This window comes from Poecile atricapillus, chromosome 3, assembly GCF_030490865.1.
Source record: "Poecile atricapillus isolate bPoeAtr1 chromosome 3, bPoeAtr1.hap1, whole genome shotgun sequence".
NCBI lineage: Eukaryota > Metazoa > Chordata > Aves > Passeriformes > Paridae > Poecile > Poecile atricapillus.
In genome coordinates this window covers 62,590,644-62,606,819 of record NC_081251.1, presented here as the reverse complement: position 1 = coordinate 62,606,819, position 16,176 = coordinate 62,590,644, and the positions used below count along the sequence as shown (strand labels likewise).

The following is a 16,176-nucleotide window of genomic DNA, read 5'->3' as shown; positions in this document are numbered from 1 at the left end:
AATTACCTGCATCTTCTAAACATCTAATGGGCATGACTATCTTCAAATTTCCTGTGGGAAAAAAAAATATGATTATAAGAAATTTTTGATATTAGGTATAGATCATAATGAAAACCTTCTATTCTTTACAGTAGAGGTCTGAAAATTTCACTGGAAAATTTCATGTTGTGTCTTAGAGGTCTGAGCAATTACATTTGAAGACCATAAGCATGAATAGTTTTAAAGGACTTAGGTTTCTAATGTGTAGATGAATAACACCAAGTCTAAACTAATAAAGTCTCACCTTCCTGAATCAGTGAAAAGAGAGCTGCCAATGTACCTCTTCATTTCTATGCCTTTGTTAAGCCTGGATTATCCTTGAATCCCCTTGGCAAATCCCTTTTCAATGCCTCTCTCCAGCTAATACTTTTAGACTCCAGGCCTCTCATTAAATGTTTCAGGGACCAGCACAAACTCCTGGTCAGGGTGTCACCATTTGGGGACAAGAAAATGTAGTGAAACAGGAGTAGGTGTCCAAATTAGTTAACACCTGCGTGATACTACTACAGAATATATGGCTGCCCTCTCAAAGACAAAACTTACAGAAGAAAATTATAGAATACATGGTTAAAAGACTTCTGTGACTGCAATGATTTGCCACCTCTCTGACTGTCACCACACTGCAGGCTACTCTGTATTGCTGAAAAGACCAGCTCAGACAAAAGGCCTGAACATCATCTCATTGCCTTAAGACCATTTCTCCCATCAAAGGAGGACTCTCCCTTTCAGTTTTCAGCAAATCTTTCTTCAAAAACAGACTTTTGCTTTTGTTTCATTAAAAAGGATGTTTCTTCAATTGTGATAGCAAAAGCAACAATGCCAGCATTTCTTTATTGATTTTATTTATGCCAAAAGTCAGAGCATCTCTAAAGAACAGATCATTAGACACAGCTGGAACATTAGCTTCAGAGTAAAGGATATAGGCTATTGTAATGATCCTCGATTAGCAACTATCACAAAGAAGCTAGATCACTCATATTTTCTCCATTGAACGACCAAAAGATGATAAAAAACTAATGTCTATAAATTAAAAAAAAATCAACAAAAATTGAAAAAATTGAAAAATAGTTTCTAATTCTTTGAAATTAATAACACTTTCCAAGAACAAATGGACATTAGCAAAGCCCGATAGATTGACACAAATAGAATCAGTACCATGCCACCTGTTATGAATTCATCACTAGCAGTACAAATAACATATCAGTAGTTAGGCCAGCAATAACTGATGGAATGATGGTTTAGTTAAATTTTTTTTTTTCAATTTTAACTATAGAGAAATCTGTTGTAGTACAAAATAACGGCAAGTTATCAAATGCAAACCGGAATATTTTCGGTCATAATGTCATTTAGCTTTGATGTGCTAATGGCTTTTTAAAATAACTCTCTTGTCTGATTCTCTAAAATAAAAAGGAAAATGCAATCCAAGTATAATTACTTTTTAAAAAAATTTCCTAATCCGCTTCCTCAAATAAAAAGCGTCAGTCCAAATGGAAAAAGAAACCCTTGTTCATGAGTTACAATATATCAGAAGTGGCTACTAGAGAGCAGCTCAGCAGGGGCTCATGAGGAAATGGCAGGTAAGTGGCCAACCAGTTCCAGCAGCTGAGCTACACTGAATAGCAGGTTGCTACTGATGCCACTCTATGAGCCCAGATGTAAAGGAAAATGTGTGGCTTGAGAAATCAGAAACAGTGACTATGAGCGAATGTTCCTCCCTGAGAGAGCATAAAGTTATTTTCCATTTTCAAAGAAAAATACTCTTCTCCTTATTAGGCAATTTTGCAAATGGCGAAGGAGAAATTTCTAGAAGAACAGAGTATCCTTTCTTTTCCATACTCCTTTTACTGAGAGCACCTTTATAGAAGAAATCTGCTAGTCACAGCAATGTGACGGCAATGTGACAGCAATGGTCTTATTTCAGCAAAAGATGATGCCAATATACATTCAAAATTTTGTGTTCTGGACTGAGAACTCTGTTACGGAGTTAAAGCCATTCTTCAGTCCTGCAGTTTCAGAACATTCTGTACAATTTTTCAACCTACACTATGAAACAGGTATAGACTAATTACAGGGATTATTGATGGTTTATGTACGGCAAAAGCCACTCTCCTGTGGAAAATAAATCCCTTTCCAGATGAAACATAATATTTTCTGGTTTGGTTTGAGCTGCTATCCATCCTGTGTCAAAGATGGCTTTAATATTATTTCTCTTGTTCTTTTTCTCCCTCCCTAATGGGAGACTGGCCTAACTGGAGATATGTAAGATACTGCAAAGCTAGCTGGCATTCTGTCTTTTTTATCCAGTCAAGACTCTACCTCATCCACAGCCTAGCTTAAACCAACAAAAGACTTCCATTTTTCCAAGTGATTAATGTTTCTCCTTTAGAAAAAAATTGTAAATATACCTTTAAATATTGCTTTTCATCACATACATACTATTTGATAGGCAGAAACTCATTATATTTCAAGTACTACCTACTTAAAACCAAGGAACTAAGGATGATAGAAGCACACAATTTTTTAAATAGCTTTGGCACGGCTCAGCTCTGCCGGAGTGAGTAAGAGTAGCCCACCTACACAGATCAGAAGCCGTATGGGAGTTGCACAGAGCACATTGTTTGACAGGAGCTGCGAAGTCCTTCCTGTCTGGGGGCCAAGCCAGGTTTCCTGGCAGGAATGCGGCCCAAGAGCCAGTTCCCCTAGTCACATTAGCTTTGCTATCTGACTGCTTCAAAACAGGACATTTCACTTCTATGAAAACTTTGAACATGAGAAGATTACTTGGAAACCAGGAGCTGTATTTATGTCAGATGTGCCTACTAAACCAAGATTTTCAAAACTTTCTAGAAAGGAACATTATCCTACTGCTTCTTTTTTAATGAGAGTGCCTTTGAGAGCTGTATGCAGGGGACATATATCTGATTGACTCTGCAGAGCTCCAAGATTATTCCTTCTTTTCTTTTTTTTTTTTCTCTTTTTTTGCAGACCATTGAAATGGTTACACTCAACAACTTTAAAATAAAATTTGGCAAAATATTACTTTTACTGCTTTTCAATTTGTAGCTCATATTACAGTTCTTGCAAGCGAACAAATTGGAAGCTTATGTCTTCCAGGCTAAATCCTGAGTACACCATGCAGAACAAATATTGACTTAGCGTAAGGACTAAGGGTCAGATCCAGCCTTGTTTTAAATCTTTTCTGTCCAGCTCTGCCAGCACAAAGCCAGCCTAAAACCACAGTAACTGGCCCCTGAAGAATTTGTGTTCTATAAGGCAAGCGCTAGCACAAACAAACTTCAGTGGCTCCTATGAAATCCTTACATTCATGCACAGACCTCTGCCAAGACCCTCATTAGTCAAGTCTAGTTTATGTCTGGGATAAGCCCAGCAGCCTTACAAGAAAGGCCACCTCTGAACTCTTCCCCACCTGCAACTGAGAAGAAAATTGCCTTGGCCTTTCAGGAAGAAAGACAGCATACTTTCAGCTTGCTGTCATACGTGTTTCCCCTCTGTCCTACTGAGATTCCCCGAAGAACTGCTTGGTGTTGATATCCCAGTGAAAAATTAAAAAAGCCTGGAATCCCTAGTAAAATATGGATCTATAGCTTCTCCTGCATAGGCAAAGTCATAGGCGGGCTAAGTCTGAAGAGGAACTCTCAACCAGCATCCAGTGTGCACATCAGAACTAAAGGATTTAACTGTATTGAAGATAGATAAGCATTTGGTCATCCTTCTTTCCAAGGTTATAGATTCATTCATGGGCTGAGGATGTTATGTAGCAACATAACAGAAAGAATGCAGTCCTTGGGGTGTATCGTTTTGGCATTTTACACAAATGAAAAGGAAGGTGACCAACTGACACTTGGCAAAGTCTGAAGTACTGGGGAATGGGAGCATGCCTCTGCTTTTGCTGAAGTTTGGCAGGAGTTGTAAGACAACATTTTGCACATGAGAATCAACAGGTTAGATGTATTTATTTTAATCTACCACTTTATCTTGTAACTGTTGTTGTTACCTCTTCAGATCTGAAGATGTTACTCTAATTTGTTAATTTAATTCCACCCCAGATGTTCTGCCGGCCCTCTGGATTTCAGTGCTTTATTGAATGTATTGCCAGAAGTACATCAAATAAAGAAATAAGAAATATAACCAGCCAGTTATATTTCTCAGTTTTGGAAAAAAACCTGAAACATTTAGAATAATGCATACGGGCTTGGTTGGGTTTTGGGGGTTTTTTGTGTAGTTTTTTATGTGTTTGTTTTTTTGTTTTTAATTTGGGCAGCTGAACTAATTATTACAATATACTTTTAAAAATGTCATTTAAAATTACCATCCAACACAAACCCAAACACTGCTCATTGAGTACATGCAGTACACAATGATCTAACAAACTGTACTAAGTTTACTTGAGGACAAGCTACAGGGCAGGATCTGTTCTCCATTGCTATAATTTGCTCACAAGGATTCCCCAAGAAGCCTGAACTGAGGGGAACTGAGGGGACTCACTGAGAGGATCCAGTTACAGATACATCGAGGGCTGACTGCCACCTCACTGTGACCAAAAAACAACCTCAGGCTTTTACTCTCATGAGGTTGACACTTTGGTGTCCCTGGTAGATGCTGGTTCCAAGGGACAGATTCTGTGTGCATGAAACTAGAACTGGTATAAAACCTGGAATTTTGATTTGTACAATTATTATTTCAGTGCTTGAACTATACCTCGCTTATACTTTGAGAGCTGTTCTAGAATCTCAGCCATTGAGAATTGGCATCTAACACATTTTAGGTAACTGTAGTAGTATGGAGTATTTAATTAATTTTATGTTTTTACTAAATTCACCTTAATCTTAATTATTTCACATAATTCAAAATACTACCTGAGACCATTATGAGAGCATGTTGAAGAAAATGACTGGAATCTGTCTACTTAAAAGCACACTGAAACCAACTAAGAAATTAAATAATTATGTCTGTTTCACCTTAACACCTGATTACCTGAATTGTAGGATCTTAGACCTGTTCAGACATTTCATATAAATGTCTATGTGTACTTGCTGTGAAGAAGAGCTTGACTCTGAATTGACCCTACTGAGTCAGAGGTCAGGTACATGCTAACAGAAAAATCAGGTATGAAAAAAGAGCCTCTCATTACCAGACTTAACTCAGAGAGACTAAGAGGAGACAAATAATTCCAACAACAAAAAGGAGAGCCAAATTCTGCTGTACATTAACTTGGTATGAGTCTGAAGCAACGAACCACAAATCCAAGGACATCATTCCAGATTTATTCCTCATAAAAAAACCAAAAAAAAAAACAGAATTAGGTCACTCAGGTTTATGGTTTTACATTCTCTATACAAAATACCTGAAGTTATTTGTCACAAGGTGAAAACAAACTAATCCAACACCTCAAAGATGTCTACAGAGAAAATTGTAACATGTATTTTAAGAAATGTTCAATTACACAGTAGTAAGAAAACATGGGGGATTTTCATTAAGAGATGCTGGTTTGTATCACAAATGATTTGAGGACAGCTGCAGCAAAATACTCAGTTTTTGGTCTGTTAACTATCTCAAATATAACTTTAAACTGCTGTTCTCTGTAGAAAAACAGCACCAACCAAAACTCTTCACTTCAAATTGAGTGTATTTTAAGAAGCTATAGAAGTCTAGAGCAGAAATGTTTTAACAGTGACCTTTTAACTATAATGACAAGGATTGCTCACTTAAATGTATATCACTATTTCCTGTTTCAGCATCATACACAATGTACACATTACTACCAGATGGAAAAAAATATATAAAAAAAGCTTTAACCTTGCCAAAGAGCAGTTGAACACTTATTTCCACAGGATGAGTATTAAAAGAAAGAAAAAAAAAAAAAAACAAAAAAAACCAAAACAAAACGAAAAACTATGCAGGAGCCAAATTCATCTTAAATGCTTCCTTTATAGGTAAGAATTTGAAAACAATTCATAATTCTTCTTCTGAATTTTGTTCTGAACTGAACAAAACCCTGCTATCAAAGAAATGCCAAAACAGCCAACAAGTCAAACAATCTTGTCAACCAATTAGCAGTTAATTGATCCCACCGCTTTTAATGGATCAGGTAAATATTTTGTTTCTGGTTGCCTGATCTTGCTGTGAACTTCAAGAGTCTGACAGAGCACGTCAGATAACACAAAATCTACCTGTTCTGGCTTACTGCCTTCTGATATGGACATCACAAAAAACCAAAGGATTTGGATTATTCAGATATGAAACTAAACAAGAGAACTACATAAACTGCTAATTGTTTCACGCTGGTACTTATTTCCTTGGGGAAACAAGTTAAAAAATGGAAACAGTTTAATAAAATATCAATCATTTCCCATGTGGACCTTAAAATGTAACGGCAGAGCAATGGCAGATCTGACAGGCAGTACTTCCAGGATTATTAAAATTTCAGAGGGCAACAAAAATACCACAATTGTTTTGCCCTGCACATACCCCTACCCCCACTTCTTATTTTCTTCTGAACTGTAATACACAGTGACTTACAAGAGTGAGAACAGCTCCCATGCAGAGAACAATCAGAAACCAATGCCCACCAAGGTCCTATTTAAACACCATTTTGATGGCTGAAACAAGGTTTATATGATGCCTAATCCTATTGGCGCTATTTGCAGAAGAATGAGTGTCCCTTAATGGTGAATTAAACAGTAAGCAACAGTATTCACTAAATACACATTATCAATTACAAGAGTATCCAAAACAGCCCTGAGATACAAATGAGCTCCTAATTCCGGGACTACTCTCTGTCAGCAGAAACTCAACTTGATCCCACTTCCTTCTGAGCCTCAGCAGTTAAACATAAGGATACTGTGCCAAAGCATCGAAGTGTCAAATAGTTTCCACACCATTGGTAGAGTTACTTTTCACCATGTAGAAAAGAAACGGAGCTTTGGCCCTGCCCAAAAAGGGCTAAAAACCTCTGAAAAGCAAAGGCTCAGACACTAACCAATGATACTATGTGATGCCACCGGGTTTGCAATGGAAGTTTTGCATTTGGAGGAACTGGTGTAAATTACTGAGATTAAAGAATTTTTTTCTCAATTCAACACAAAGGAACGTGTTAATCAGAAAGGGAAATTTCACACCTAATAAAGGACAGATTTAAGTAAACTATGAATTTAACAGCACTTGGGAAGGATAAAGTGTATGCAAAGAGCAAGATTCCCATGCGGATGTGGTTTGCAGTCATTTATAGACTTATAAAACATCACCTACAGTAGGACGGGTAAGAACATTTTCACTGAAGAGTTCAAACTGTTAAAGTTGTCAGATATAAGAATTTTCCTGACTGAAAAACATGCAACGGCTGAAATGCCTCATCTTTTTCACACAAGGACTGCAGACTGGTAGCCACTGGGGAGAAGGCAGCTGTATTGGTAAATCCCTGTTACGATATCATACAGCTTTCACCCAGGTTTTCCCAGGGGAAAAAAAAAAAAATAAAAAAATAAAAAATTGAGTAAATATTGTAACATTTTTAGGTACAAAGTAATCATTCTTCTCATGCCAAAAGGAAATTACCAGGCAAATCAGGCCTTTACCTAGCATTTTCACCTCAGAGGGAAAATATAACTGAATTTTCTGGGGAGTGAGGTTTTTTAAGTTAAAAAGTTACACAATCCTAATTATGCAACCGCAGCAGATTTTGGGAACAGCCAGGCATCCTTTCACAACATGTCAGAAGAAACCACTTTCATTTCACATGAAAATATCAGTATCTTTCAAACACCTCTTTGAATGAGCAAATGCACTGCCTCTGACTGAAACCCTCGCCCTGGGAAGAATTACATATGAAGACATTTATAGTACCTGAGCTTGCATTTGTTTTTCACTCACACCAATTATTATACAAGCTTATTTTAAAACCTCTCAATTGTTTACTAAGCTCTGTGGTCATCATATGTCAAAACAAAAACAGACACATGCTAAACATCAACAGTATGTCCTTATTACTTTTTTATTTTTGTTCACTTTTTGCCCCCAAAGTAGAATGGTCTTCACAGCAATTTTATTTCAATCCATCCTGAATACTGTGTAAGAATTCAACTGAGATCAGCTACTAAGCCTCAAATCATAAATATCACATAGGTGTCACAACAGTCACTACTCAGCAGCCAAAATGTTTCATTTTGACTAATGACTCAATACAAGCATTTTGGTGTAGCAAATCCAGTCACTGAGCATTGCCTAAATATTCTGATCACTATAGTGGTAATGTAGGACACATTAAGTAGACTGCATATTCAAGAATGCTGTTTTCTTTATGGCCCTCGGGATGCCTAGCAGAGGAAAAAAAGGGGGGGAAAAAAACCTCTTCAAAATTATTCTGGTCATATTTTACAGTTCATTGTTCTTTTTTACTGTATGAAGCATTGAAAGTCAGTATGTATAACATTCAATTGCATCAGAACACCCCCTATAAATTCAGCAAAATATGCATATGCCTTTCGCTGTATTTTGTAGTTATACATGAAATTTCACTCTTCTCACTTAAGTTTCTTTCTACAAAACACAAATCAATTGTGTTTATTAACATTACTATCACTATCCCAAACAAACACTTCTGAAGACATGAATGTCTACCAAAATGCCTGTAACTGCATTTTGAACCTCTGTTATTCCAGAGCTGTTGCTATTTAAGGCAAAGACCAAGCTGACAGCTATGTTACAGATTCTCAACAAGCACAACACAATAAAACCCAAAACATTTTTTGGGTAAGACACTGTTCAGATTTCATAATGGCTTTTTTTTACAAGGCCAGACCAGGGTGCATCACCATAAAGTTTCATATACATATCCCACATACCACTAACTTTTGAAACTACTCCAAGGAAATCTCCAACATGAAATCATTGAACACCAAATTACTCCTATCCATGAAAAACTGAAGTAAGGGCAACAAAGTTTCCTAATTTCAGCCACCAGGCAAGAGCTCAACAGGCTCTAAGTGGAGATTATCAGGACTGATGGTCCATCAAAAGGGAAAGCAACTGTTACTCAGCTTTAAAAAAATCCAGACAACTTCATACAGGTTTCTCCTTCTCCTGCATCCTGCCTGGCTCATTCCACCAAGTTTAGGCTTTCTTTCCATTATCAGAAGTGGAAGTGAAATCACCTAACAGTCTGGACCGAAAGTATCCTGGGTGCTTGTGATACACCAACAACACTTGCACACGACAAATAAAAGAAAGTATCACCAACATCCAACCCAATGTTTTGAGTTGGAAGAGACCTTTAAAGATCAAGTTCAACTCCCAGACATCCCCATGTCTAGCCCTCAACATTCCCTTTATAAGCAGAGAAATGATCACATAGAGTATATGCACAAGCATGCAGGGCTTCATGTTTGCTAAGCTACACTTCAACTAATTATTACTAAATATTCCTTGGGATAGTTCCTAACAATCTGAAATGCTGCACTGCAAACCAAAAACACATAGGGCTGGCTATTTTCCTTAAGACTACAGAGCAAAGTTTTAGCTCTCAGACCACATAAGATAAATAATTGACTTAAATGACTTGCTTATTCAATTGAACTCTTCCCCCTACTTTTCCCTTCTCCCCCCACTGACAGGGCTTGAAGACACCCTGTTCGCCTGGAGATGGTGAATCACTACAAGCCAGCAGGCCCACTTGGTTCCTCAAAAGACACAAAAGGTGTAAAAATAGCTCATACTAATGAAGCAAGTACAGCGTCAGCAGACAGATGAGCGTGGGATCTGATAAGGGTCTGTTGTTCCAAAGGGCAAATTATTAACAGAATGCTTCTGCCTCTCTCTCTTTTTATTAAGCTTTGTTCTTCCTTTGCTGAAACCAGCCCCTGCAATGCCTGATAAACGACACCTGACAAGGCTGGCTGTAATTGCCAGTTTCATACCAGTGCAGGAAGTGGTGCCTCTCTATGAGCTGAAGGTACAGTGGAGGTGTCACTAAAAAAAAACAAAACCAAATAGAGGCACAAATAAAGCCTAAAAATAGCCAGGACTACCCACTGAGTATGACTGTGTGGGTATATTTAGTCTGTCTCACACCAACTTTTCTTGTTAAAAACACAATCTTACCTTTATGCAAAGCAGCTTCCTGTTTCTAACTTGAGAAACTTGAGAACACAAGGAGGGTAAAAGATTTTGAAATCATCCCCTTTTCACTGACATTGTAACAAGAGTAAAGGTGAAAACACCAGGCAGATCTTCCACGTGGCTTTTGCATGCTGACATCCCGTAACAAAGAGCTGGAAGCTTTCCATTAAGACATCCCAATAAACAACCCATCGAGATACGGGAATAGATTGAGAGGCAAAAGCAGAGCTGTACCAGCAAACTCTGGGGAGCAGCAGGAGGCCAAGGCAGGGGCAGGTCCCACGCCCTGGAGCCTGGCTGTGCCCGGCCAGTGGCAGTGGGACACAGCGGCTCTCTGACAGCCCGGTCCTGCATGCCACACCTGTCCTGGGCTGGTGCACAGCCCTTCCCTGGCACCAAGGACCTGCCAGGAAGGCAAACATTAGTTACTGCTGTTTCAGGCTGCAGCCAAAGGGTCGCCCCTCGGCCAACAACAGGAGGCCTTGACCTACGGTGGTGCTGGCCAGCCTCGGGCTGCCACACGCATCATCCCACTGCTCATCCTGACCTCAGGGAGCCCTGAGCCTCCCATGGGTTTGACTGCAACAGGACGAGACACAGCTACACTCAGCTGAGGTGTTCGGAGATGTTCAGCCATGTTTCCTTCCAGGGAAACTCTGTGCTCCTGCAGGCCATGCACTTTGCTCCCTGCTTCCCAAAGGGAAGGCAGGGATGGTCCCCACAATCCCCTTCAGAACATCTGCAACTATTTAAAGCCCGTGACTGTGATACTGCTGCTGGAAATCACACTCATGCCAAATTCCTGGTGCTGACTAGTGCTCTGCATGAGCTGTGCAAGGAAATGGTCTCTCCCACAATTTTGCTTTTTCTATTTGATATCATGACTCATTTGCTTCACGTGTACAAGAGGGGTTTGCTTCATTATTATGCAGCCTTCCTGTGTGCCTCCAAATACCGCCCATCACTTCTGCTGGGTTAAACAAAAACACATGGGTTCTTACCAGACTTTGTCTCTCATTTACAACAAGGGAAAAAAGCCTACTGTAACATATTGCCAACTTCACATGCAAGATTCAATCCAAATGATTATTCTGAAATTAGAATTTTTATTTTTCTCTGATTCTAACATTAAACAAAAAGTAATTGATGTTAATAAGATTAAATTTTTAACATTAACTCCAGTGGGAAATTGAGATCATGTTCTTTTCTTGATATACTGTGATTAATCCCCATTGATGCAAGAACTCTCTTTGAGCAGCATCATAGTTTTGTCTTTTCATTCTTTGCCTTAGTGGTAAACTTAATCATCACTGATTTTTTTACTAGAGTTAATAATCATGATGCAAGACAAATCAGCTGATGATACTATTCTTCAGACAATTTAATTTTCATCTGAAATGAAGAATAAATGTTATTATATTAGAGGAAATGTGGATGTAAAAATAACTATTAGTAGGCTTAAATACTGAAGACCATATTCTGGCAGTAGATTTCCATAATGTTAATAGGAGACAGGACCACATACCCTCAACCACTTTGAGGATCTTAAGTTATAAAGTTAAAAGCAAAGTGATCACAGCTTCAGCCTATCTCCCCACTCAGATTTGGAGCAGAAATTCTGTTTAATTAACAGTAATATATTACCTATCTTTTTAAGATTGCACCCATTTAAAGAAACATGAACAAAGGAGAAGACTAAACTAAGAAAATTGCAGAAAAATTAATTAGAAAAATGAAAAATTATCTTTGCTGTGCATTTAAGAACACATAACACTTACTATTTCATTGCGTTTTCCAAAATTCTGTAGAATACACTGAAATCCCAAAATCAGGGAACAAGGTCTTCTGCTATAGGCTTTCTCCTTTGGCCAGTGTTTAAACTATGGGTGTTTGAACCTTCTTGTCGCAAATGTAGAATCATGGAATCACTTAGACTGGAAAAGACCTTTATTATCACAGAGCCCAGCCATTAACTTAACACTGTTAAGCTCACCATGCCCCAAAGTGCCAGATCTACAAGACTTTAAATACCTCCAGGATGATGACTCCACCACTTCCCTGAGCAGCCTGTTCCAACCTCTCTATGGAGAAAGTTTTCCTAATACACCCCAAATAAACCTCCCCTGGTGCAACTTAAGGCCATTTCATCTTGTCCTAAAGTAAGTCCCTAAGTCACAGCTTCACAAACAGATGGGGCACAGGTGGGCTGGGAGATTGGATGTAGTGGTGTCCTGCACTTCAGATAGGACAGAAGTTCCAAAATGGCATTTCCTACGAAGTGAAAGCCTACGGTTGGTTAAAGCACACCACTCCACCATGGGCAAATGGAGGCAGTGGGCATCAGCACAGGACAGCAGGGGAGGCTGCAGCAGGAGCTACGGGAGGCAGTAAGGAAATACAGCATTAAGTAAAAAGAGTCTGCACTATCTCACATCTTTCTACATCCTGCTGCAAGTTGCTTTTCCTGCCACTGCTTTCTCCCTCACGCCCCTGCATGGTGTCATTTTCCCCAGTGTGTGCTCCCCTCCCACTCACCAACATGTAAGGCACACCATAATTTATGTCACCTCTCCAATCTGGCCCGGCATCTCGGAGGTGCAAGCATAGATGCAGTCTACAAAGGGTTAGGATTAATGCTTTATTGGCAATTGCAGCAGGCAAGTGGCTCAGCTCATAATGCAATTTTGTCCTCAGGAAGACCTGTAGGAGGTGGGAGTAGGTTGCCACGGGCCTGGTGCCTTCTGTGCACTGACATATCATGTCCTTGTTGCTGGGCAAAAGGGCACATCCAATTAGGTGTCTTTTATTATTAACGTTCTGCTGTTTCACCTGTTGATCATGTATCCTCCTCTCGGCCCCTCTGCACCCCAGCTTGTGTAATGCGCCGACATCTGCAGAGACACTGCTCTACCTGGGAAAGCTCAAGTGGAAATCTGGTGGTGGACACCAGGTATCTTCCTCTTGTAGACGCAAGCAAGGGGAGGAACAGCCGACAAGTTGAACAAGATCACAGTAACTAGGATCCTCAAGCCAAAAAGGTGAGATATATGAGGTACCTGCCCTGCTGGGAGCAATAATTACAATGTATTATTAACAAAACTCAGGTTTCATCATTAACTTGACTCGAGTTTCAAGAACTGATCTCACCCTAATGATCCTTCAAATTACATCCAGCCTTTCCTTCAGAATGGAGCCAGTACCAGCAAGGAAGTCCGCTGGTAACTGCTATACTGAAAAGAAAGCATGGGTGAAAATGAGCTATAAATACCACAATCAAACAGGTGCAAAAAATTACAGACATTTTAAGTTGCCCGAACTCAGGGCCATCTCACCACTTGGATCTGATCCTGCCAAAAAGATAGACTGCAACTTCAAAGCAGCTGAGAGGAAAGGGCTCACTGTCAGTGCGTGCTGCATATGGCACAGCTGACCTGACCCTCCTTCTGCAAAGGATTGACTCCACTCCCCTCAAAGATGTCAGTCAAGTCAGAGCCCCTCTCTTGGATCTCAAAACATGAGAAAGGCCACCTACGTGTTTGCTATAATGAAGTAGCCAACTGTCTCAGTCACGACCCAACTCCTGCCACAAAAAAAACTTGTTCAATTTTGCTCCTCTCCCAAGCTCATCAGAGGAATGAAGACCTTCAAAAGAGTTTTCTCAACCCCTAAGTGTGAGATGAAAATGCCACTTCAATTGTGGATTGGTGAGGTCTGCTTGAGTAAAATAAACCAAATTGCTCAGATGCAACTGCGTAAGAGGGAGCCTAATTGCTTTGCTAGCATCAACAAAGAGCTGCTGGTTCATTAGAGCAAGCTGGAGGAGCTGCTGTTTGCATCTTCACAAGCTGGGAGTATTTGATTGCAAAATCGCTATAGATGTTTGATCCAAAATTCAGCCTCTGATTTCTGATCATCAAAACTTAAAAGCAAAAAAGCCATCACTCATTTTTCATCACACACATATTTTTCTTCGGGGTAACAATTCATTTTTCTCCTTGATCTGTTCAAGGATGTCAAATCTAATCGTAAAATAGGATATGAACTTTATATTCTGTATAAACTGCTTAGAGAAACAACAGAACTGATGTGAACCAAATAGCAGTTTCACATGACAGCTGGAAGGTGCTGGCACTTAGGCTGCTATCCTGAAGTCTAACTGCAACAGGACCTTGCCAGAAAGAGCAAAGGGCAGAGGAAGGCCAGAAAAGGGCCAGTGGAGGTCAAAGGCACTCACATTTCCTGGTCACAGCAGGTTTGGACAGCAGGCAACCAGGCAGACAGCAAAGGAAGTTTACTTCCATCTTATCCAAGAGGGAGATAATTTGCTGAATCACACTAAAGGGGAATGTGGAACCTAGTGCCATCAAAACGTCCAGGAGCATCCTCTCTCTGTCTGGGGCAGTTCTGCACCCCTTTTGGGAGACCACACTGCTCTGCTTGGGTTTGCCTGTCCATCCCCTCCTCATCATAAAGCTCAGATAAACCACGGCCTTGCTTTATGCTTAAGGTAGCTCTTTTTTCATCACAACCATCTTTGGACTTAAAGCTTCCTGAATGAAAAACACAAACGTGATCTCAGGCAGATAACTGCCTCAGCAAGCCTATCAAGAACACCTTATTTTCTCCAACTCGAACTCCACATGTGAACAGGTCCACATAAAGCCTCAGACACATCTGCATAAAGAGGTCCATTTGCCTGAGTGTTTACTAGTGAATGCTTGGCACTCAGAGGGACACCAAAAGTGCATCCAGTTGTTTTTCATTTTTTAAAGAAAAGGTTGTTTACACCTCTAGGAACAAAGCTTTGATGAAGTTGCTCATAAAATGCACCACCCATGGATTCAAATCTGAATCTTTTCTTTTTTTCTCCTTTTTATGCAGTTTGAATCAGCTTGTAGGAAAGTTAGTAGAAATATTCCACCAGTGAAATGAAAAGTGGATAAAACCAGTACAACACAAGCCTTCAATAAAGTGGAAAACTCCACATGGGGTGCTCTTGGGAAAATCACTCAAATGCAGAACTACCTATTGTGCTGAGGGCTCAGGCAGGTCAGCCCTTTGCTTGCTCTGCTTTTCACTCAAGGTGCTCATCAGGAGTGGAAACCAAAACCTTATTTTCTGACAGGTCATGAATTAAATAACTACAGCGGGTTTCCAGGATCTCTTACCTGCTGCTAGAAACCTCACATAGAAATAATAAAAGTCCTCATGGAGTAAATTATTTCTAGAGGTATCCTTTTTAATCACAGACTGCTGTGAGATACTTCTTCTCCAGTAGGAGTGAGTCCAGGAAGTACAGAGCATCTGCCAGCATTAAAAGAAGAGCACATCTAAAACCACAGCTCCAAGTTGTTAAAATACTGTTTGTTGCAGGAATTTCATCTATGCTAACACTCTCCTAGAGCAGTCCAGATAATAACAGCAATAACAAACAACAAGAAAAAAGTTATAGGCACGCTAATATAAATGGGGCAGCATTGCTCACAGATATTTTTAAGTCCCAGTAGTGTTGATCCACCCACGAGCAGGTCTGAATTTATAGAAAAGGAAAGAGTAAGTGGATGACTACCCCACAGGAAGTTTCTATTTTGAAAAGTGTCTGCCTTGACTGAAAATCAAGATAACACCTCTGAAATTCCCACCTGTCGAATACATTCTGTTTCCTCCTTGGTTTTCTTTTTCTCTCTACAGTGAACTGAGCTGCTCTAAAATTATTTTTCTGTGATTTTCAGCAAGAGTAGATAAGGAAGGAACTGCAGACAAGTATTAAGCCCACGAGAGACTTAGCCTTTGTCCCCCTTGAGAAATCAATACAATGCCAGCTTGAGGGGACTCTGAATCCAAGTTTTAATTAGACAGAAGGTGAAATCAGTTGAACCTACCTCTTGCTCAAATACTATTCTTTCCTTAGTATCCTACTGTTCTCCAGAAAAAAATACTCTTCTGACCTGTTGGCTGCCTGTTGGTGACCACTTATGCAGGCACAGGATCCAAACTCTGTCC

The 16,176-nt window shown here is 39.7% G+C and overlaps 1 protein-coding gene across 8 annotated transcripts in view; it reads right to left on the bottom strand.

The window, feature by feature from the left end:
* The window catches only part of HIVEP2 (HIVEP zinc finger 2), a 136,791-nt gene that overhangs the window by 25,600 nt on the left and 95,015 nt on the right, over nucleotides 1–16,176 (bottom strand). For all 8 annotated transcript variants that reach the window (XM_058835943.1, XM_058835940.1, XM_058835947.1 and 5 more), the window contains one exon: nucleotides 7–51. The gene's annotated coding sequence lies outside the window, so the exon portion shown is untranslated. The remainder of the gene's footprint in view (nucleotides 1–6; nucleotides 52–16,176) is intronic.